The sequence below is a fragment of the Pongo abelii genome, chromosome 13, assembly GCF_028885655.2.
Source record: "Pongo abelii isolate AG06213 chromosome 13, NHGRI_mPonAbe1-v2.0_pri, whole genome shotgun sequence".
Lineage (NCBI taxonomy): Eukaryota > Metazoa > Chordata > Mammalia > Primates > Hominidae > Pongo > Pongo abelii.
The window spans coordinates 122,290,541-122,314,765 of NC_071998.2; positions in this window are offsets into that span (position 1 = coordinate 122,290,541).

Sequence of the window (24,225 nt, forward strand, 5' to 3'; positions counted from 1 at the left end):
TTCTTAGCTCACTCTATTAAAGAAAAAAAAATGATTCAATGGCACTTGTGAAGACATGATTAGGAAAACTTTATTCAGAATCATCAAGGACCACGGCAAGGAAGCCTGAGGCTTGGGGGATTGGGCTCAACTCCAAACACAGCCTGGACAAGTGGAGATTAATAGCCGAGGAGCAGGGTGGGGGCGGGGGTCAGCGAGTGAAAAATCCCCAAGAGGAAACATTAGGGGAAAGGGGGATTCTGCCTAAACCAACCCAGCAGGATTCTTGCTGACGGGCCAGGGGATCAGATCGCCTGCGGGATGGTGGAGGATGAGGAGCCTGATCAGATATCCAGTTTAGGGGTTCTGACTACACTGACTTAGCAGGGTTCTTTGCTAAAACCGGATTTTACAAGGAAGTGCACAGCTGGGCCTAGGCTGGGCACGGTGGCTCACACCTGTAATCCTAGCACTTTGGGAAGTCAAAGCAGGCGGATCACCTGACGTCAGGAGTTCATAGACCAGCCTGGCCAACATGGTGAAGCCCCGTCTCTACTAAAAACACAAAAAATAGCTGGGCGTGGTGGCGAGCGCCTGTAATCCCAGCTACTCGGGAGGCTGAGGCAGGAGAATTGCTTGAGTCTAGGAGGCGGAGGTTGCAGTGAGCTGAGATCGCGTCACTGAACTCCAGCCTGGGCAACAGAGCAAGACTCCATAACTCTTTCAGAGTTACCATTTGACCCAGCAATTCTGCTCCCAGGTATATGCCCAAGAGAATGAAACCTGACATTCACACATGGTCCAGTACACACACATCTCATTTTATTGTGTGATTTTTACAAGTTGAAGGTTTGTGGCAACTCTGTGTCAAGCATGTCTATCGGTGCCATTTTTCCAACAGCGTGTGCTCACTTCATGTCTCTATGTCGCGTTTTGGTAATTCTTGCAACATTTCAAACATTTTAAAGTTTTTATTTATTTTTTATTTTATTTTATTTTATTAGCGACCATCTTGTTTTGTTACCAATGATGGAGTGCGGTCCTGCAGTCATAGCTCACTATAGCCTTGAGTTCCTGGGCTTGTGGGATCCTCCCTCCTCAACCCTTTGAGTAGCTAGGAAGACAGGTATGCACCACCATGACCTGTTCATTTTTTTATCTTTCTTTTGTAGAGATTGGGGGGGGGGGGTCCCACTATGTTTTCCAGGCTGGTCTTGAACTCCTGACCTTGAGTGATCTTCCTGCCTCAGCCTTCCAAAGTGCTGGGGTTACAGGTGTCACCTGGCCCATCAAACTTTTTCATTCTTATTATATCTGCTATGGCGACCTGTGATCAGTGGTCTTTGATGTTAGTACTGTAATATCAGTAGTAACAATTACAGTAAACAATTGTTTAGCGGCGCCACTAACTGCACCCGTATATGTCAGCAAATTTAAATGATAAATGCTGTTTGTGTTGGTACTGCTCCACCGACCAGCCCTCCTGATCTTCCTCTCTCTCCTTGGGCCTCCCTATTCCCTGAGATGCAATAATATTGAAATTAGGCTAATTAATAACCCTATAATGGCCTCTAAGAGTTCAAGTGACGACCAGGCACAGTGGCTTATGCTTGTAATCCCAGCACTTTAGGAGGCCAAGGCGGGCGGATAACCTGAGGTCGGGAGTTCAAGACCAGCCTGACCAACATGGAGAAACCCCATCTCTACTAAAAATACAAAATTAGCTGGGCGTGGTGGTGCATGCCTGTAATCCCAGCTACTTGGGAGGCTGAGGTAGGAGAATCTCTTGAACCAGGGAGGTGGAGGTTGCGGTCAGCTGAGATCTTGCCATTGCACTCCAGCCTGGGCAACAAGAGCAAAACTCTATCTCAAAAAAAAAAAAAAGAGTTCAAGTGAAAGGAAGGGTCCCAGGTCTCTCCCTTTAAATCAAAAGCTAGGCTTGATTAAGCTTAATGAGGAAGGCGTGTCAAAAGTCAAGACAGGCCCGAAGCAAGGCCTGTTGTGCCAAACAGCCAAGTTGTGAATGCAAAGGAGAAATTCTTGAAGGAAATTGAAAGTGCTACTCCAGGGAACACACACATGAAAAGAAAAGTGAAACAGCCTTATTGCTGATACAGAGAAAGTTTTAGTGGTCTGGATAGCAGATCAAATCAGCCAGAACATCGTAAACCAAAACCTAATCTAAAGCAAGACACTAACTCTTCAATTCTGTGAAGGCCGAGACAGGTGAAGAAGCTGCAGAAGAAAAGTTGGAAGCTAGCAGAGGTTGGGTGATGAGGTTTAAGGAAAGAAGCCCTCTCCATAACACAAAAATGCAAGGAGAAGCTGCAGCAAGTTGTTTAGAAGATCTAGCTAAGATCACTGATGAAGGTGGCTGCACTGAACGCTAGGTTTTCAATGTAAGTGAAACAGCCCTCTGTTGGAAGATGTCATCTAGGACTTTCATAGCTACAGAGCAGTCAATGCCTGGCAAAGCTTCAAAGGACAGGCTGACTCTTGTTAGGGGATAATGTAGCTGGTGACTCTAAGTTGAAGCCAATGGTCATTGACCATTGCAAAAATCCTGGGGCCCTTAAGACTTATGCCAAGTCAACTCGGTCTGTGCTCTATAAACAGAAAACAAAGGCCGGGTGCGGTGGCTCACACTTATAATCCCAGCACTTTGGGAGGCCGAGGCGGGTGGATCACAAGGTCAGGAGGAGATAGAGACCATCCTGGCTAACACGGTGAAACTCCGTCTCTACTAAAAATACAAAAAAAAAAATTAGCCGGGCATGGTGGCGGGCGCCTGTAGTCCCAGCTACTCGGGAGGCTGAGGTAGGAGAATGGCGTGAACCCAGGAGGGGGAGCTTGTAGTGAGCCGAGATCAGGCCACTGCACTCCAGCCTGGTGACAGAGCGAGACTCGTCTCAAAAAAAAATAATAATAATAATAATAATAAAATAAAAAAAGAAAACAAAGCCTGAATGATAGCAAATCTGTTTATAGCATAGCTTACTGAATATTCTAAGCCCACTGTTGAGATCCAACACTCAGAAAAAAAGATTCCTTTTTAAAATGTTACTGCTCATTGACCATGCACATGATCACCCGAGAGCTCTGATGGAGATGCACAAGGAGGCTGATGTTGTTTTCATGCCTGCAAACCCAGCATCCATTCTGCAGCCCGTGGATCAACGGATAATTTCTCCTTTCAAGTCAGCTTATTTAAGAATGTATTTCATAAGGCTACAGCTGCCATAGACAGTGATTCCTCTGATGGATCTGGTCAGAGTAAATTGAAAACCTGGGGAGATTCACCACTGTAGACACCATTAAGAACATTTGTGATTCATGGGAGGACGCCAAAATATCAACATTCACAGGAGTTTGTAAGAAGTTGATTCCACCTCTCATGGATGACTTTGAGAAGTTCAAGACTTCCGTGGAGCAGCCGGGTGCGATGGCTCACACCTGTAATCCCAGCACTTTCGGAGGCTGAGGCAGGCATATCACTTGAGGCCAGGAGTTCAAGACCAGCCTGGCCAACATGGTGAAACCCCGTCTCTACTCAGAATACAAAAAATTAGCCAGGGGTGGTGGCACACACCTGTAATCCCAGCTACTTGGGAGGCTGAGGCACGAGAATTGCTTGAACCTTCGGAGGCAGAGGTTGCAGTGAGCCAAGATGGCGCCACTGCACTCCAGCCTGAGCAACAGAGTGAGACTATCTCAAAAAAACAAAAAACAAAAAACAAACAACCACAACAAAAACAAAAACCCAAAAACCAACCAAACAAAAAACCTCATCTGGGCGCGGTGGCTCACACCTGTAATCCCAGCACTTTGGGAGGCTGAGTCGAGAAGATCACCTGGGGACGGGAGTTCGAGACCAGCCTGACTAACATGTAAAAACCCTGTCTCTACTAAAAATACGAAATTAGCCAGGCGTGGTGGTGCATGCCTGTAATCCCAACTACTCGGGAGGCTGAAGCAGGAGAATTGCTTGAACCCAGGAGGTGGGGGTTGTGGTGAGCCGAGATGGTGCCATTTCACTCCAGCCTGGGCAACAAGAGCGAAACTCCATCTCAAAAACAAAACAAAACAAAAAACCCAAAGACTTCAGTGGAGGAAGTCACTGCACATGTAGCGGAAACAGCAAGAGAACTAGAATTAGATGTGGAGCCTGAAGATAGGGCTGAATTGCTTCAATCTCATGATCAAACTTGAATGTGAGGAGCTGCTTTTTATGGATGAGCAAAGACAGTTGTTTTTTGAGATGGAATCTAGGCCTGGTGAAGATGCTGTGAACATCGTTGAAATGACAAAGGATTTAGAATATTTCATAAACTTAGTTGGTAAAGCAGCAGCGGGAAAAGAATTGACTCCAATTTTGAAAGACGTTCTACTGTGGATAAAATGCTATCAAACAGCATCATATGCTACAGAGAAGTCTTTTGTGAAAGGAAGACTCAATCGATGCGGCAAACTTCACTGTTGTCTGATTTTAAGACATTGCCACAGCTACCCCAACCTTCAGTAACCACCACCCTGGTCAGTCAGAGGTCACCAACATCAGGGCCAGACTTTCCACCAGAAAACGGATGGCGACTTGGTGAAAGTTCAGATCATCATTAGCACTTTTTAGCAATAAAATATTTTTAATTAGGGTATGTACATTTTTTAGACATAATGCTATTGCATACTTAGTAGATTACAGTGTCATGTGAGCTTGACTTTTTTTTTGTTTTTAGAGAGAGTCTTGCTCTGTCACACAGGCTGGAGTGTGGTGGTGCAATCTCGGCTCACTGCAACCTCTGCCTCCTGGGTTCAAGTGATTCTCCTGCCTCAGCTTCCTGAGTAGCTGGGATCACAGGCGTGCACCACCACACCCAGCTAATTTTTGTATTTTTAGTAGAGACAGGGTTTCACCGTGTTGGCCAGGCTGATCTCCAACTCCTGACCTCGTGATCCGCCCATCTCGGCCTCCCAGAGTGCTGGAATTACAGGTGTGAGCCACTGCGCCCGGCCAAGCTTAACTTTTATATGCACTGAGAAACCAAAAATATTGTGTAACTCCCTTTATTGTGATATTTGCTTCATTGTAGTGGTCTGGAATGAAACCTGTAATATATCCAACCTATGCCTGTATACGAATGATAATAGCTGCATTGTTCTCAATCACCAAAACATGGGAATAGCTCAGATGTCCATCAGTGAATGAACGGATAAAGAACATGTGGGTCTATCCATGCAATAGAAGATTATTCAGCAATAAAAAGGAATGAAGTATTGGCACCCACTACAACATGGAAGAACCTCAAAGTCACGTTCAATGAAAGAAGCCAGACACAGGCCAGGCACGGTGGCTCATGCCTGTAATCCCGGCACTTTGGGAGGCCGAGGCGGGCAGATCAAGAGGTCAGGAGATCGAAACCATCCTGGCTAACACAGTGAAACCCCGTCTCTACTAAAAATACAAAAAATTAGCCGGGTGTGGTGGCGGGCGCCTGTAGTCCCAGCTACTTGGGAGGCAGAGGCAGGAGAATGGCGTGAACGCGGGAGTCGGAGCTCGCAGTGAGCCGAGATTGCGCCACTGCACTCCAGCCTGGGCGACAGAGCGAGACTCCGTCTCAAAAAAAAAAGAGATCAGAAGTTCGAGACCAGCTTGGCCAACATAGTGAAACCCCACCTCTACTAAAAATACAAAAAATTAGCCAGGCATGGTAGCTAATGGTAGTGGCAGGTGCCTGTAATTCCAGCTACTCCGGAGGCTGAGGCAGGAGAATTGCTTGAACCGGGGAGGTGGAGGTTGTGGTGAGCCGATATCACACCACTGCACTCCAGAATGGGCCACGAGAGTAAAACTCCAAGCCAGACACAAAAGGCCACATATGTATGGTCCCATTTCTATAAAATGTCAGGAATAGGCAAATCCATAGATGGAAAATAGATTAATAGTTTCCAGGGGCTGGAAGGAAAGGAGGGATGAAGAGTGACTGCTTAATTGGTTTGTGTTTGGGGTGATGAAAAAGTTCACACAGCACAACATTGTAAATGGTCTAAATGCTGCTGAACTGTGTACTTTAACATGATTGAAATGGGCCAGGCGCGGTGGCTCAGGCCTGTAATCCCAGAACTTTGGGAGGCTGAGGTGGGCAGACCACTTGAAGCCACAAGTTTGAGACCAGCCTGGCCACATGGCAAAAACCTGTCTCTACTAAAAATACAAAAAAATTAGCCAGGCGTGGTGGCACCTGAGACTGAGGCATGAGAATCGTTTGAACCTGGGAGGCAGAGGTTGCAGTGAGTGGAGATTGTGCCACTGCACTCCAGCCTGGGTGACAGAGCAAGACTCCCTCTCAAAAAAATAAAATAGGCTGGGCGTGGTGGCTCACGCCTATAATCCCAGCACTTTCGGAGGCCAAGGTGGGTGGATCACCTGAGGCCAGGAGTTCAAGACCAGCCTGGCCAACATGGTGAAACCCCATCTATACTAATAATACAAAAAAAAATTAGCTGGGCATGGTGGCACATGCCTGTAATCCCAGCTACTCAGGAGGCTGAGGCAGGAGAATCGCTTGAACCCAGGAGGCAGAAGTTGCAGTGAGCCAAGATCGTGACATTGCACTCCAGTCAGGGTGACAAGAGTGAAACTCTGTCTCCAAAAAACTAAAAATTAAAAATTAAAATAAATAAATTGATTTAAAAATGGTAACTTTTACATTGTGTATATTTTATCATAATAATAGTCAAATACTTCAGATATAAAATACTACATATAATATAAAATATTAATTTATAAAATAAAATAAAAAAGCGCCGCGCCCAGGCTCCTGGAGTCAGATCTGTTGTGAGACTCTGAGGATTCCGGGTTCTGACATCTTCCCTGATGCTTCTCATGTGCAGCCAGCATTGGACACCGTCAAGCTGAGTGGCAGCACCCGAGGGCGTCTAGCTGAGGAAGGGTCAATTCTAAAGAGGGAGCTCGTGGGGGCTGAGCTGGGACAGGGAGGGGGCGCTTTATCTAAAAACCCTCTCTTCTATCTAGCCTTTAAAAGGCTCTTCCAGCTGGGGGTGGTGGCTCACACCTGTAATCCCAGCACTTTAGGAGGCTAAAGCAGGCGGATCACTTGAGGTTAGGCGTTCAAGACCAGCCTGGCCAACATGGTGAAACCCCGTCTCTACTAAAAATACAAAACTTAGTTGGGCATGGTGGTGCATGCCTATAGTCTCAGCTACTCGGGAGGCTGAGGCAGGAGCATCTGCACTCCAGCCTGGGCAAAAGAGCAAGACTCTGTCTCAAAAAAAAGGCTCTTCCTCCTGGTGGGGAGGCGAGGCTGGAAAGGGATCTTGCGCGTGCCTGGCCACAGTGAGCACCTAGTAACTGCTGCCTGGTGGTGGTGGAAAGAACGACCAGCCAGGTTACCGTCCAGACAGGGTCCGATCTGCCTGGGCATGGCGGGGTGGGGTGGGGCACCCTGAGCCTCCGGGCCCAGCCCTGGCCACTCGAGTTGAGGCGCTTCAGCTCAGGAAGCTCATGCATCGCAGAGGCCGTGCGTGGTTTTTGAGCTTGGAGAAAGAGGCGTGAGACCTGGCAATCTGTGGGTGGGAGAACTCAGGACAGGCCTGTGAAGAACTGTGGAGGGAACAAGAGACACCTACATTTTAACATGGTGTTTATTTTGTTTCTTTTTCTTTTTTATTTTTTTGAGACAGGCTCTTGCTCTGTTACCCAGGTTGGAGTGCAGTGGCTCACTGTAGCCTCAGCCTCCCAGGCTCAAACAGTTCTCCGACCTCAACCTGCTGAGTAACTGGGACTACAGGCATGCACTACCACGCTCAACTAATTTTTCTATTTTTGTAGAGATGGGGTTTCTCCATGTTGCCCAGACTTGTCTTGAACTCCTGGCCTCAAGTGATCCACCTGCTTTGGCCTCCCAAAGCATAATCCCCTCATGCTGGGATTACAAGCATGAGCCATTGCGCTTAGCTAAAAATTTTTTATTAATGATCTACTACAGCCAGACTCTGTACTGGAGACAAAGAGAATCAGAGTCCTGCCCTACACAGAAACAGACACACACACAGAGACAGGGACACATGGGGAGACACACACCACAGGGAGAAAGAGAGCCCGGGCCCTGCCTCCCGACCACAGAAACAGAGACATGCAGAGACACACTGAGACAGAGAGAGGTGGAGACACATGTTCCAAAAGGAAGGGCAAAGAGAGAGAAAGGAAGGAAGGGAGGAAGCGCAGGAAAGAGGAAGAAGGGAAGGAGGGAAGGAGGAAGAAAGGAGGAGGGGAGGGAGGAGGGGAGGGAGGAAGGGTGGGAGGAAGAGACGGAGGAAGGGAAGGAGGAGGGAGGAGGGAGGAAGGGAGGGAAGAGGGAGGAAGGAATGGAGAAGGGAAGAAGGGAGGAGGGAGGGAGGGAAAGCCTTTCTGGCACTGGTGATGGGCATTTTCCATTCTTAAGAAAGCACCTGCCTGCTTTTGAGTTTAAGAGACACAGACTTGGGTGATAGAAATGCATGTTCAAAGCTGAAAAAGCTGAAAAGGCCTGCACCCAAACCCCATTTCTGTGAGGGGCCGTTATATGAGCCCAACCTGTTTTCTCATCTGGAAGTGGGAATTCTCGGAGCTTAACTCACTGATGGTCATTGGGTCACAGGATGGACCTGGTGCACGGGAAGTTTCCGGAAAGGACAGCTGCAACCTGTGTGCCCCTCATGCTCCTAAGGGGCGAGAGGACCAAGCCGAGACCCCAGTGAGCTAGGGGAGGGGCCGGCCCCACAGCAGCTTCTCCAACTTCCTGAGGAGGTTCAGACCCTCGGGCCCTCCCAGGCCCCTCTGCCCCTGCCCCACTGGTTCACTGACTTTCTCATTGTCTGGGAGGCCCCAGTGTCTCCACCTCTCTCTGTCTCAGTGTGTCTCTGCATGTCTCTGTTTCTGTGGTCGGGAGGCAGGGCCCGGCCTTTCTTTCTCGCTGTGGTGTGTGTCTCCCTGTGTCTCTGTCTGTGTGTGTCTGTGTTTCTGCGTAGGGCAGGGCTCTGATTCTCTTTGTCTCCATGGTGTGTGTGTCTCTGTGTCTCTCCGTATGTCTCTGTGGTCTGTGTCTCTCCGTGTGTCTCTGTCTCTGTCTCTCTGTCTCTGTGGTCTGTGTCTCTCTGTGTGTCTCTGTTGTGAAGCTCTGTATTTATCTGTCTCTGTGTCTACTTCTGTTTCTCTCCTTCCCTCTTTCTCTGTGTGTCTGCCTGTGTCTCTCTGCACCCTCTGTCTCTGTGCTGTGTCTCTGTGTCTCTCTGCCCCTCTGTCTCTGTGTCTCTCTGCACCCTCTGTCTCTGTGCTGTGTCTCTGTGTCTCTCTGCCCCCTCTGTGTCTGTGCTGTGACTCTGTGTCTCTGTCCCCTCTGTCTCTGTGTCTCTCTGCCCCTCTGTCTCTGTGCTGTGTCTCTGTGTCTCTCTGCCCCTCTGTCTCTGTGCTGTGTCTCTGTATCTCTCTGTCCCCTCTGTCTCTGTGCTGTGTCTCTGTGTCTCTCTGCCCCTCTGTCTCTGTGTCTCTCTGCTCCCTCTGTCTCTGTGCTCTGTCTCTGTCCCTGTGTCTCTGTGTCTCTGTCCCTCTGTCTGTCTCTGCTGTTATGTCTGTATTGCTCCAGACCTCTCTGATCTCTGCCTGTCTCCTTCCCTTCAGTGGAACCGATCTCCAAGCTTATTAAGCCCCATTCTTTCTCAGAACATTTGCCTTTGGAATCTCAGCAGATGGCCTGGGGCCTTGGCTGGTACCTCAAGCTGCCCCGGCCACACAGCCCACTGAGGGCCCAACCAGAGGAGGCTGCCCAGTTATGCCTACTTCTCATTCGTGAGATGCCAGCCCTGCATTCTCTGAGGTCTCTGCCGGCCTCTGGGACAGCGACCAGCAGTAAGTGGGTCCTGCCTTTGCAGTAGGAGGAGATGGTGTGAGGGAACAGTCACCGAGGGTCACTGAGCCCACCCCCAGCAGCCAAGGCCCTGTGTGCTGTTTGCCTAAACTCCCTTGTGGCTGTGCTGCGTGGAAAGGATTAACCTAGTTCTGTGGGCACCCAGAGGGTAAACTAAGGCAGTCGAGCACCAGGTCCATGGAGGCGAACACAGGGTGACCTTTCTTTGCAGGTGCAGCCGTCCACCTGCAGGTGAGCTCTGCTCCCTGCCTCCCGCAGCCTGGCGCCAGACTCCCAAATACCCTCCGGCTATTTAAATGACCCTCCAGCAGATCTCGGAGGCTGGGGCGTAACGGTCGCCATCATTGTCTGTTTGGGTGGCCCCTGAACAACTCAAAGTGTCCTGCTCCACCTTCTAGAGCCAAGGACAGGTGGTGGGCTGAGCAGGGCTGGGTGTGGACCCTGCCACCTCCCAGGTGGGACAGAAGGGCCGGAGCAGAATGCTTCCCTTCCCTGATCCACATCCGCCTCTAGCTATAAGACAAAGCCCAGACTCCGTCCTAGAGGCTGCCGGTGCCCACCCCTCCAGCCGGTGCCACACTCCCCTGTCCCCCTGGGTACCAGCCACCCTGGTATTCTTCAGCTCACTGAACACAAATGCCCTGCCTCTGTCTTTCCTCCCGGCCCTTGCACAAGCTGCTCCCTCTGCCTGGAACACCCCCCTCTGCCTTGCATCGCAGTTCACCCCAGTTCATCCTCAGGGCCAGTCTTCCCTGACCGCCGGCCTCCTGCCCCAGCTGTCATGGGTGCCTCTCAGTGCACAGCCTATACCTCCCATCACAGCTCCTGGCACAAAACTGCCCTCTTGCTGGTCTGCCCCTGTGGGCAGTGGTGGCTGGAGTTGTGTCTGCATGCTGCCTGGTAGTGTTCCCCTCCCCCTTCCTCTGGCTGGCCACGAGTGGGCACCCGTTGATGAAGGGGTGAAAATGTTCCCAAAGCTCATCATAGGGGGTTCTGGGGGATCCGCTGAGGGAGGTGCAATTCTTTTCTGAGCCATGCAGTCACCTGTGGCCTCATGGTTGATCTCATGGTCATCCCTGCGCAACTCTGTCCCCGGAGGAGGCAGTAAGTGGGGCCACAGAGGACAGACCTGACTCCCAGTGTCTCTAGGAGCCTCTCCCAGCCAGGCGGGAGGCACACAGAACTCCCCGGGGGGCGTGGGAATGAGGCCGATGCAACGCCTACCCAGGTGCCATGCCCACCCAGGCCATGGACCCTGCAATTCTGGCTGCTCCCCACACCTTCCCAATCACTCTCATTCCTCTCCAACCTCAGGGACTTCTGCTCATCCATAGCTAATGACGGCAAGAGGATCACAGGCTTGGAAACACGGCAAGGAGTTCAATAGAAAAATGAGCACCAGGCTGGGTGCAGTGGCTCACGCCTGTAATCCCAACACTTTGGGAGGCTGAGGTGGGCGCATCACTTGAAGTTAGGAGTTCGAGACCAGTCTGGCCAACACGGTGAAACCCTGTCTCTACTAAAAATATAAAAATTAGCTGGGCTTGGTGGCAGGCGCCTGTAATCCCAGCTACTCGGGAGCTGAGGCAGGAGAATCGCTTGAACCTGGGATGCAGAGGTTGCAGTGAGCCGCGATTGCGCCACTGCACTCCAGCCTGGGCAACAGAGCGAGACTGTCCACCTCAGGTGAGCTCTGCTCAAAAAAAAAAAAAAAAAAGAAAGAAAAACAAGCAACAGGGTCTGGAAACACCAAGCCCTTCCCTGAGCTCAGGGAGAACACAGAATGGTCACCAAATGGCCCATCAATTTATCTCCCCCCAGACACCATTGTTCAGTGCCCCTACCCAGCTCCAGACAGCCTGGTAGGACGCCTGGGACTTTTCCCTAGGTGAGGTCACCATCTGCAGTGGGGGCAACCTTTAATGACGTCACACCTGCAGCAGGTACCTCCACCCTGAGAGTGCATACAGGTGAGTGGTTTTTGCAGATGTGAAAGTCTCCATCATCAATGCCCCTCTGGTCCTTCGACTGTGCGAGAGAAAGTCTCCACTGAGAGCTAACCTGTATTTCAGAACACTTGCGCACTGCTGGAAGGGGCGTAAATTAGTTCAGCTGTTATGGAAAGCAGTGTAGGAAGACCTCAAAGAACCTAAAACGGAATTATGGTTCGACCCAGCAATCCCATTATTGGGTATATACCCAAAGGAATATAAATCATTCTACCATAAAGATACATGCATGTGCATGTTCATTGCAGCACTATTCACAATAGCAAAGACATAGAATTAACCACGATGCCCATCAATAGTGGACCGGATAAAGAAAACGTGGTACATGTACACCATGGAATACTATGCAGCCATGAAAAATAACAAGATCATGTCCTTTGCAGCAACATGGATTGAGCTGGCGGCCGTTATCCTAAGCAAACTAAGTGCAGGGACAGAAAACCAAATACCGCGTATTCTCACTTGTAAGTGGGCGCTAAACAAGATGGACATAAGGAGGGGAACAACGCACACTGGGGCCTACTCGAGGGTGTGGATTGGGAGGAGGGAAAGGATTAAAAAATACCTACACCTACTGGGTACTATGCTTATTACTGGGGTGATCAAACTATCTGTACACCAAACCCCTGTGACACACAGTTTATCCATATAACAAACCTGCACATGTACCCTTGAATCTAAAAGTTTTTTTAAAAAAAGCTAACTCGTTTTTAATTAATTAATTAATTTATTTATTTTTTGAGATGGAGTCTCACTCTGTTGCCTAGGCTGGAGTGCAGTGACACGATCTCGGCTCACTGCAACCTCCACCTCCCAGGTTCAAGTGATTCTCCTGCCTCAGCCTCTTGAGTAGCTGGGACTATAGGCACGTGCCACCATGCCCTGCTAAATTTCTATTTTTAGTAGAGATGGGGTTTTGCCATGTTGGCCAGGCTGGTCTCGAACTCCTGACCTCAGGTGATCTGCCCACCTTGGCCTCCCTAAGTGCTGGGATTACAGGCGTGAGCCACTGCGCCTGGCCTAGTTTAATTTTATAGTGACCAATGGCCCGTGACACAGCCCTCAGGAGATCCTGAGAATAGGTGCCCTCTAACTCATGTTTTAACACCTTGAATCTCGGGGTGAGCAGTCCCTGCCCGGGTGTGCAGGTCCACAGGGCAGGGCTGGGACGTCAAGGTCATGACCGTAACTGCTGAAAACTCTGGACATGGACTCTGAATCCTCATGGCAGCTCTTGGAGGTGGGCATCATTTTATGCCCATTCTACAAAGGAGAAAACAGAGGCTTCCACCAAGAGGTTCAGTGACTCTCCAAGGTCACACAGCTAGCAGGAGGGACTGGAACGGGGTCTCTCTGGCTCCAAAGCTCACAGTCTTTCTGACGGGTGACACTGCACCAGTGTGGGGTCCACGCTCCAGGGCTTGAGGCCTGACTCTCTTAGAAAGGAATGAGTGACTCTGTGTATGAACCTCAGAGAGCACAGACCCTGAGCACAGGGATCTCAGGTGCAGCCAGGCCTGTGAGCAGGACGGACAGTGAATTCACACACGGTGCCGCCGTCTGAAGGGCAGTGGCTTATCCATGAGAGATCATCGCCTTGGTGCAGTTCCCCGAGGGGTGGCTGGGTCTGTGTTCTGGACAGAGAAATTCAAATACATTTTCCCTGACTCATGGCCACTCATGGTGTCAAGCAATGCAAAGCCTTCATTTACTCACTCACTCATTCATTCTGTGAATACAGTTGTCCCTGGATATTGATGTGGGATTTGTTCCAGGACCCCTGTGGATACCAAAATCCATGGATACTCTAGCCTCTTCTACAAAATGGCGTTAACATTTGCATATAACCTACACACATCCTCCCGTGTACTTTAAATCATCTCTAGATTACATATAATACCTAATGCAATGTAAGTGCCATGTAAATAGTTGTTACATTGTATTGCTTAGGGGAATAATGACAAGAAAAAAAGTCTGTACATATTCAGTACAGGTGCAAACGTTCTTTTTTTTAAATATTTTCAATCCGAGGTTGGTTGAATCCACAGATGCAGAACCCATGGATATGAAGGGCCGACTGTATTCACTGAAGACCTCCTTTGGGCCAGGTGCTGGACGAGGCCCCTGGGATACAAAATAATAAGGCAAATCCCCCGGCATGAGGCTGCTGTCCTAGTGGGAGAGATGAGCCTTGAACAAGGAAATACAGCAAGCTTAACACACAAGGGCTGGGGCTGGTCAGGGGCTGCAGCATCTGGGGTGGGTGTGAGGGAAGGCGGGGTTCACACACACAGGCATGCATGCATGCGCACATGCGCGCACGTGCGCGCGCGCGCACACACACACACACACACACACACACACACACACACACACACAGTTTGTGGCTGGACCCCCGCTGCCATAGCCTCTTAGGTGTCTGAGATGAGGCCTGAAGCTGAGGTATGAATGAGCCGGGCTAAAATTGAAGGGAAGAGTATTCCAGGCAGCAGGAACAGCCTTGCGAGGCCTGCAACAGGATGAGCACGGTGTCTGAGGGACTGAAAGAGCCAGTGTGGCCGGAGCATCTGGCCCAAAATGAAGAGTGCTGTGAGTGAGGTGGAGAGGCCTGCGGCGGCCAGAGCAGGCGGACCTGGCGAGCCACGCCAGGGCTCTTTCACTAGGGCGCTTCGGAGCCAGCAACAGGCGTTGGACAGGAGAAAGTGTGAGCTGACGCACATTTGGGAAAGATGGCCCGGCTCCTGGATGGACAATGGATTTGCAGGAAGTAGCGGAGGGAGGAGTCCTCGGAAAGACCAGGGCAGCCACCCCAAGGCCCGGAGGTGTGAGGCTGAGCGCACGGGGGAGAGCAGAGGGCTCTGGGAGAGGCCTAGGTGTCGTTTGAGGGGACGTGTTGACAGATTGGCCTTTTGAAAAAGCCAGCTGGCCCCAGGGATGGAAGGAAGCTGGTGCCAGGAGGTGGTGTAGGGTCTGGGTCCGACTCTGGCAGCCTGAGCAGGGTGAAGAGACTGGCTCTGTGTCCCAGCTGCCCCATTTCCAAGCAGCATGACCTCAGAAAGGTCGCTTTGTGCGTCTGGCCCTGACTGTGTGCTTATCTGTTAAATGCTAGATCGGCACGAGAGGCTGGGAAACAACCCCCGAATCTCAGGGCCTGGAAATTGCAACAGTTTTTTCTTCTCTCACACGGTACACCCATCCCCCATGGGCTCTGGAAACCAGGCTGACAGGAGCCGGACCACATGGAAGGAGAGCCAGAGGTTCCCACATGTTTTTTTTTTTTTTTGAGACCGAGTCTCACTCTGTTACCCAGGCTGGAGTGCAGCGGTACCATCTCAGCTCACTGCAACCTCCGCCTCCTGGGTTAAAGCAATTCTCCTGCCTCAGCCTCCCGAGTAGGTGGGACTACAGGCAGGTGCCACCACACCTGGCTAGTTTTTTGTATTTTTAGTAGAGATGGGATTTCACTGTGTTAGCCAGGAGGGTCTCGATCTCCTGACCTCGTGATCCGCCCACCTCAGCCTCCCAAAGTGCTGAGATTAAAGGCATGAGCCACCGCACCTGACTAATTGGTTCCCACACTTGAACGCAGCCCACATCCTTCCCTGTCTGGATTCCTTGGCTGGAGGGAGCCATAGGGCCACGCCTCCCTCCAAGGGGGCCAGGCAGCGAGAGCCACCGGACATGGGTTCAGTGACGTCCACTTCACAGGGTGCTGTGCAGAGTGCAGTCAGTGAGGTGCTGCAGGAAGAGTTGACTGTGCAGAGTTGATGCTCGGTACAGGGCAGAAAGGATGATCCCAGGAACGCATCGCTGGACCCGCCTCCCCTTCCTGGACATCTCCCCAAAGAGGAGTGTGATCTGAGTCCATGTTCCCCAAACCTCCATCACCTGCCAGACCCATGGGCCAGTAAGAATCAGTCACAGAGGCTGGGCGCGGTGGCTCACGCCTGTAATCCCAGCACTTTGGGAGGCCGAGGCGGGCGGATCACGAGGTCAGGAGATCGAGACCATCCTGGCTAACACAGTGAAACCCCATCTCTACTAAAAATACAAAAAATTAGCCGGGGGTGGTGGCAGGCGCCTGTAGTCCCAGCTACTCGGGAGGCTGAGGCAGGAGAATGGCGTGAACCTGGTAGGCGGAGCTTGCAGTGAGCCGAGATCGTGCCACTGTACTCCAGCCTGGGTGACAAAGCGAGACTCCGTCTCAAAAAAAAAAAAAAGAATCAGTCACAGAATGGCTTTGTTTTATTTTATTATCTTATTTTGTTTTGTTTGTTTTGTTTTGTTTTATTTTTTGAGACCGAGTCTCACTCCGTCACCCATGCTGGAGTACAATGGCATGTTCTCCACTCACTGCAACCTCTGCTTCCCGGGTTCAAGCAATCCTCATTCCTCAGCCTCCTGAGGAGCTGGGATTACAGGCGTGAGCCACCACGCCCAGCCAATTTTTGTATTTTCAGTAGAGTTGAGGTTTCACCATGTTGGCCAGGCTGGTCTTGAATTCCTGACATCAAGTGATCCACCCGCTTCAGCCTCCCAAATTGCTGGGATTACAGGCTTGAACCACTGTGCCCAGCCAGAATGGTTTTCTTTAAATCAACTCACTTTTTGTTTAGTGTTTGTTTGTTGTGTCACCGAAAGAGAAGGGCCCTAATTCAGGAATGTCTAATTGTTCTTCTGTGCGCAGGGACTTCTCCGGGTTTGCAGAGCCAAGTGTGTATATATCTAAGGCTGCCCCCATGTTACTCCAGCCCAGAGTCCCACTGCATAAATAATACATGAGACGCGCTGTCTATATTTTCCATGGCGAGGCTGTGGATTAGAGCATGATATGATACATGGTATAATAAAAGCAGACGATCTATGCTGGTGTCATTTCAGCGCCTAGAACATGGCTCTTCGCTTCCAAGCAGAGAGCAGGGATTGGAGAGTAAGGGCAGGCTCTGAGTGAGGACAGAGAGCCGGCCCTGGCGGGGCAGGCTGGGGCAGTGGGAAACGTCCCAAGTGGGCAGAGCTAGGTTTGAACCCTGGCTCTGCCACTTGCGAGGTGTGTGACTTGCAAGTCAAGTATGAGGAGGACCTTTGGTGTCCCTGCCAGGTCCCCCTTGAGTCCCCTCTGTGAGCACTGCCTCCATTCCGCCAGCATCTCAAGGCTTTGCTTTGCAGCCATTGACTGGTGCCAGGTGCAAAAGCCCAGCTCCTGGCCTTGGGATGGGGCAAAGCTGAGGGTATACCCTATGCTCCAGTGCACCTCGTGGGAGCAGGCTGAGCCCAGCCCTCCCTTAAACCCACCCTGTTGCTGTCTCCCTCTTACCTTTCCTGCCTCCCTCACTCCTTACCAGCTTCTCCTTCGAGCTCTTCTTTCATGAAATCACTTGCCCTGAAATCCTAGACTAGGGTCTCCTCCTGGAAATACCCCTCTAAATAGCAAGGGACTTCGCCTCTGTGTGCCTCACTTATCTCATCTGTGAAATGGATATAACATTCCCTCCAGCATGCAGTTGGCGCAAAGGACCTTAGCACAGGGCCGTGCACATATCAACTGCCTAAGAAACGAATCTCTTCTGATTCATGTGCAACACACAGGAAACTTGTCATGGTGCTGCTGAGGAATGAAGCATTGCCCCTGGGCAGTGGGGGGTGTCCTGGGAGCCCTGCACAGTGGTACGCAGGAAGCAGCTTTAGAAAACATATGTAGCCCCTCCCGGGCCCACTCACCTGCCCCTCATCAGAGATGTTCTCATCCTTAGCTCTTGGTGTACAGCACAGCCCCCTCGACGGTCAAGCTGGGTTGGTGCTTTGGGGGACAGTCAGTTACGAGACCAGGTTTGGCCTCTCACATCGTCACTTCCTCAAGATGCGGCCTAGGTATGCGGGGGCCTGGGTTAGAGCACGTGGATGTTTGACTGCAAAGTCAAGTCTATTACGGGGGGTGGGCGTGCAGATAGGGGGTCTCTTCACAGAGAAGGCAGAGCTGATAGGCTGTCAGAGCAAAGAATGTTGAGCAGAGGCAACCTAGACCCTCCTGCCCACCCTGGGCCACCCACCTCTCAGGCCACATCCTTAAAAGAGAAGCAACTTGAATGAATAATTGATCAATGGCGGACGTGCTCTTGCCTGAGAGCGGGCAGAGCAAGCTTCTCTTCTGTACCCTTTTGAGTCCAAGGGAGATGATTTTGCAATTCTGCAAGCCACTTAAAAAAAGAAAAGGAAAGAGAAAAAAAGAGGAAGCTGCTCTGCCCTCCCGACCACTGCCCACACTTCTTTGGGTGAATGTCTTGGTTAAGCTAGGGCTAGGCCTCCCCACCCCAGGCACGGTAATGGCAACAACATCCATTTGGATGGGGGCATCCGCTAGAGCTAAGGGCTTTGCAGCAACACATCATTTAACCAATCCAGGAGGTTGCAATTATCTTCCCATTACTGATGAGGAAAAGGAAGTGACCACCTGGGAAGCAGAGGAGACTCATGGCCTCCCCCGGCTGAGCTCTAACCACCGAACCATCAGGCCCACCTCGCAGGAGACTCTCCCGCTTCCCCTCAGGGCCACAGATCCACTGGGTCCTTGCAAGAGCTATCCCTGGCCTGGGATGGGGTTTGTAACCTGAGGACTTTCCCCATGGGGTACAGGTGTGGGGGAGCCCCCTTCCCCTGCTGCACCCCAGGGGCCTGGCTTCCCCAGCACCCCCTACCTCGCTCAGCCCCGTCTCAAACCTGGGATTGAGGTTTCCTGAAGAAAAGAATCCTCAAAGCTGCCTTTGGTCCTTATTAAGTCAGCACCCCCCCATGGAAGGAGGGTGCTGCGTAAGTTCCCTGCTCCTCTCCCGCCCTCTCCTCGCCTTAGCGGCACCTTTCATCACAGGGAAAAATCCCAGGAGGGCCAGCGTCAGCTCAGCCTGAGTTACCAAGACAACGGCCTCTGCCCACTCGCCACGCGGCTTCCCCACCTCCCTGCGGCCCCCGCCCTCCACTCAGGGCCAGCGAGGCCCAGGCAGGTGCCCCCGCCTCGGGGCTGTCAGCCTGGGTTGCGGGTCATGGCTTTCATCTGTGAGACTCTGCCTTCGAAGCGGATTGCATTCCCTCAGGTTCCAGGTGGTGAGATAATTGAGGAGGGAGTGACGAGGAGATGGAATGGAATCGTCTCCACTGCGGAAAAAGCTCTGTCACGCTGCCTCTTCCTGCCGCCTGGTCTGGCCAAGCCCATCGTGGGCGACCAGGGCCCTGGGGAAGGACAGCACGGGGACCAAGACCAGGAGGCTGAAGAGTGAGACCCGCCGGGTACAAAGCCCAGCTCCACTGTTCTTGAGCTGTGTGACTTTGGGCAGGTTACTGGATCTCTCGGAGCCCTGGTACTGAATGGATGCTGATTACTGTCTCATGGGGCTGTTGCATTGGTGAAATAAGAGAGTGTGTGGGGCCAGGCATGGTGGCTCATGCCTGTAATCCCAGCACTTTGGGAGGACAAGGTGGGTGGATCACCCGAGGTCAGGAGCTTGAGACCAGCCTGGCCAACACGGTGAAACACTATCTCTACTAAAAATACAAAAAATTAGCCAGGTGTGGTGGCGGGTGCCTGTAATCCCAGCTACTCGTGAGGGTGAGGCTGGAGAATTGCCTGAACCCGGGAGGCAGAAGTTGCGGTGAGCCCAGATCGCGCCATTGCACTCCAGCCTGGGCGACAAGAGCGAGACTTCGTATCAAAAAAGAAAAAAAAAAAGAGTGCGTGGACAGCCTAGAGGCTGGCACCTAGGAAACACTCAGTACATGAACTGCCTGCTCTAGCCCCAGCCTCCTTTGGGCGGAGCTCAGGAGGACGCCACCGCAGAGAAGGGGACTGACATTTACGCGGAGCTCCCTGAGCACCAGGCCCCGCTCAGTGCTCACACCTGCGCTGCCCAGGAGGGTGCGTGAAGGCCCTGTCCACGGTTGGTTCGTTTCATGGGTGACGCTAGAGGGAGGAGCACCTTGCCAACATCGCTGGGTAGGTAAGGCCAGGCGGCTGCCTCCTCTGCCAGGCCTGTGTGATCCTGAAGCCCAGGCTCTTCCGCATAGCCGGCCTTCTTGGAGACATCGCTTGGTTTCTGCGGCAGCTGGGTGAAGAGCCTGTGGTTGGCAAAAGCAGGAAGACTGGGGCATCCCTGTGGCCCCTCGGCCCTCGCAGCAGCTCCTGCTTCCCAGGGCCATCCTCTGCTCTGAGCCTCTTCCTGGGCAGTAGTCGTGTTTTCCCTACCCCCTGTCCTTCGGGTGACCTCAGAACTGTCACAAAAGCCCCGGGAGAGACACAGAATCCAATCACCTGTCATTAGGTGTCCTCTATAGAGTCTGCCCTAATGGAGAGGAGGAATATGAAAAGAGATCCCAGCAGAATGAGGCAGTAAACCGATTAGCTGAATCCAATCAAATTTGGAAAACCATGGGTGGGGGGCTTCAGACTGGCGTGAGCAGACAGAGAATGAGGGGCTGCGGATGCATCTGGCTGGCCAGTAGCCCCATGGTGCTCCATGTCCCATGAGGCAGTGGGTAGGAATGTAGGCAACCCAGTCAGGCCACACTGGCCGAAGACATTCTGCCAGCTGAGAAGGCAGCCCCCAAATCACCAGGTGTGGCAAAGTCCCTTCCATGGTAGCTAGCCTCTTTCAGCCCCAAAATGTTTAGAATTAAGTATAGATGTGTTTAAGAGAATCAAAACAATAATAATAGTATTTTTGTCTCAAAAGTTTTCCTAACTTTACAGGCCGGACACAGTGGCTCACGCCTGTAATCCCAGCACTTTGGGAGGCCGAGACAGGCGGATCACTTGAGGCCGGGAGTTCGAGACCAGCCTGGCCAACACGGTGAAACCTCATCTCTACTAAAAATATGAAAATTAGCTGGGCGTGGTGGCACACACCTGTAATCCCAGCTACTGGGGAGGCTGAGGCAGAAGAATCGCTTCAATCCTGGAGGCAGAGGTTGCAGAGAGCTGAGATCGCACCACTGCACTCTAGCCTGGGTGACAGAGCGAGACTCTGTCTCATAAAAAAAAAAAAAAAAAAAATAGTCCTCCTAACTTTACAAATGCTGAAACCACCCTCCACTCATGCTGCGTTGTTTCAGCATTTGTAAAGTTAGGAAGACTTTTGCCTATTAAAGGACAAGGTCAGCCTCGCGATTCTGACTTAAAATGTGACACTGAGCACGTGGCTTAGACTTGAGACTTGAAGCTGCGCTCTGAGAAAGTTTGGAAACAGTGCTGGAATTCACCACATCTGTAATTCAGTGTGTTCGATGCACAAAAGATGTGCTTCAGTCTGTAGCGAGGCTGGTTTCTCAGTCAGGCCATGGAAGTACTTAAAAAGGAAACTGAATCTATTAAGTTTATTTATGCAGTTCAAAATGTTTCAAGGAGCTGGGTGAACTAGTTTTGTAAATGGGACCAAACAGTAACGAAATGGTCCTTAGAAGGGATTGTTCTGATGTGCTGGATTTTAAATAGAATAGTAACATGTGTAAAGTGAACTTAAGAGCTTAAGAAAGAAGAACATTTTTGAATGCGTAACATTCATGAAGCAAATGTTAATGTTTAAAATCAAAGTCATTGTCTGAGTAATCTTTTCTGTGCACAAGAGCCACCCCAGAGAACAGCAAGCCACTGACAAAGATACATCCCTGTCCCCATTCAAACCTTGTTCCTCCTGTGTTCCGCACCTGCTGTATCCCTTCCCGAGAGGTGAGCTTTCAAGGTGATAGGCTTGGCTGCTGTCACAGCCACAGGTTTACAGTTCGTGGGCTAACGTCTAGTTTCAACAGGACACACTTGGGTCTCTAATAAAGGGGCTGGTCAGAGGCTGTTAGTTAACCCTCCCATTCAAGGGAGGAAGGATTCATTGACCCCTGACAATATCCAGGAGGAGATATTTAAGGCACCAATGAAGGTAACAGGAGCTAACAGTGCTACGGTGTTCATCATTTGCCAGGACCAGTGACGAAGCTTCATAGATATTAACTCGTATAATTGCTATAATAATCCATTTCACCAGTGAGAAAACTGAAAGGCAAGCTGATGAGGGGCGGCCCCAAAGACTTGGCCCCAGAGAGTCTGGCTGCAGAGCCTAAGCTCTTCCTCAGGCTCCTATCCTTCAGGATCTTTCTCCATCCTCCCACCACCCCCTGTGAATTAGACATTGTCGTCCCATTCTGCAGATCAGTTAACTGAGGCTCAGGGAATCTGAACCTCGCCCAAGGCCACATAGTCACATGGGACAGAGATCGGGCAGTTTCTGGCCCTTCCAACATCTGTGCAGCTCAAATCCAATGGGGGATGGACTTTGTTATTGTTGAGACAGGGTCTCACTCTGTCGCCCGGGCTGGAGTGCAGTAATGTGATTATGACTCACTGCAGCCTTGGCCTCCCGGGTTCAGTGGGTCCTCCCGCCTCAGTCTCTTGAGTAGCTGGAACTACATGCATGCACCACCATGCCCGGCTAATTTTTTTTGTATTTTTTGTAGAGACAGGGTTTTGCCATGTTGCCCAGGCTGGTCTTGAATTCCTGAGCTCAAACGATCTGCCCGTCTTGGCCTCCCAAATGTTGGGATTATAAGCATGAGGCACTCGCCTGGGCAGGCCATGACCTTTCAACAGGTAGTACTGAATGGTTTTGAATTATAGTCATGCCGGTGTTTTGCAGGCCAAAGGCAGGAGCTCAGAGTGTGCAGCGAGAAGACCCGGCCTGGTCTGGGGACAGGAGGGGCACACCCGAGGAGGTGGTGTTGACACTGAGACCTGACAGATCTCAGCTGTGGCCAGGTGCGAGTGCACCTGGTGAGGAGGGGCCAAGGGCAGAGCCTGCTCACTGAGGAACAGCCTCCGTGAAAGCCGAGGCAGGAGGGCACTGGAGGGGTGCCCGGCAGGTGCGAGGGAGAGAGGTGGGGTGGGGCAGGCTGCAGAGAGGGCAGGAGCCAGGTGGGACACTTTGAAGGTGTATCCTTTTATTTATTTATTTATTTATTATTTATTTATTTATTTATTTATTTAATTATTTATTTTGAGATGGGGTCTTGCTCTGTCACCTGGGCTAGAGTGCTGTGCTGTGATCCTCCTGCCTCAGCCTTCTGAGTAGCTGGGACTTATAGCCATGTGCCACCACACCCAGCTGTTTAAAAAAATATTTTGTACAGACAGGGTCCCACTAGAGTGCCCAGGCTGGTCTCAAACTCCTGGGCTCCTGCCTCAGCCTCCCAAAGTGCTGGATTACAGGCGTGACGCCACCGCGCCTGGCTCCATCCTAACTTTGGACCTTCTCTTAAGAATCGCTGGAGGTGATGGCAGGGTTTTGAGCATGAAAGGAATAAGGTTAGCCGCATGTTTGTAAGCCACCTGTCCCAGGAGGGCAGCAGAATGAGGCAGGGGAGTTGGCAGCCACAGACATCCAGATGAGCAGCTGGAGCCAGGACTGACCTGGTGGCACATGGAGAGTTGTTTAGAAGACAGTGTGGATAGGGGTTGGCCGCGGTGGGGTGGGGAGGGACTGGGAAAGAGGAGGCCCCTCGGGGCAAGCTGGGCCATGGGTGTGGTGTGTGGCTATCTCTCCGCATAGACCCCTGGCCTGCCACACCAGGGCCCAGACCCGAGGGCCTTTTCCCCGGCTCAGGATGAGGCACGGTAGGCTGTGCTGTTGGACCGAGAAGTGTCGCCGCTGGGGCCACGGCATACTGGCCTCTGTGGAACGCCCCCGGCCTGGCCCGAGGTGCCCTCTCAGCGACCTGAACCGCTTAACTCCTCCCAGAGGAGTCCGGGTAATTCGGTCTGTGTGTTTACTCCTGCGGTGAGCGCCTCTGAATCTTTCATCTTGACTGCTGACTGTATCAAAATTCCCGTGGTAATTGGATCAGGTGCAGTATTTTCCATGAGGATATTAAATCAGGCCTTCTGCCCGCGCCCAGAACGATCCGTTTCAGAATATAAAGACGCAGGAGATGGCATTACCTAAGGTATTTTTCCTCCTTTAAACTATCCCCCATCTTAATCATGGCAGCTCTTTATTTGTTGCCAAATAAATTGGGTCGTCCTCCCCTCCCCCAGTTTGTAGCCAAAGGAAAGGAAAGATTCTTGTGCGTGGAAGAGGCAGACTGGGGGTGTGAGCGAAGCAGCCAGGCAGGTCATGTGGGGTTGGATGGCAGCGCCCAGAGTCACCCAGGCGGGTCCCACCTCCAGGGGACCCGTGGACCTAGGCAGAGTCCTCAACAGAGGAGAAGAGTTCAGTCAGACACTGCCCTCATTCTCCTGATCAGACCCAGGAACAGCCGCTTGGGGAGGAGGTTTGGGCACCCAGCCTTGG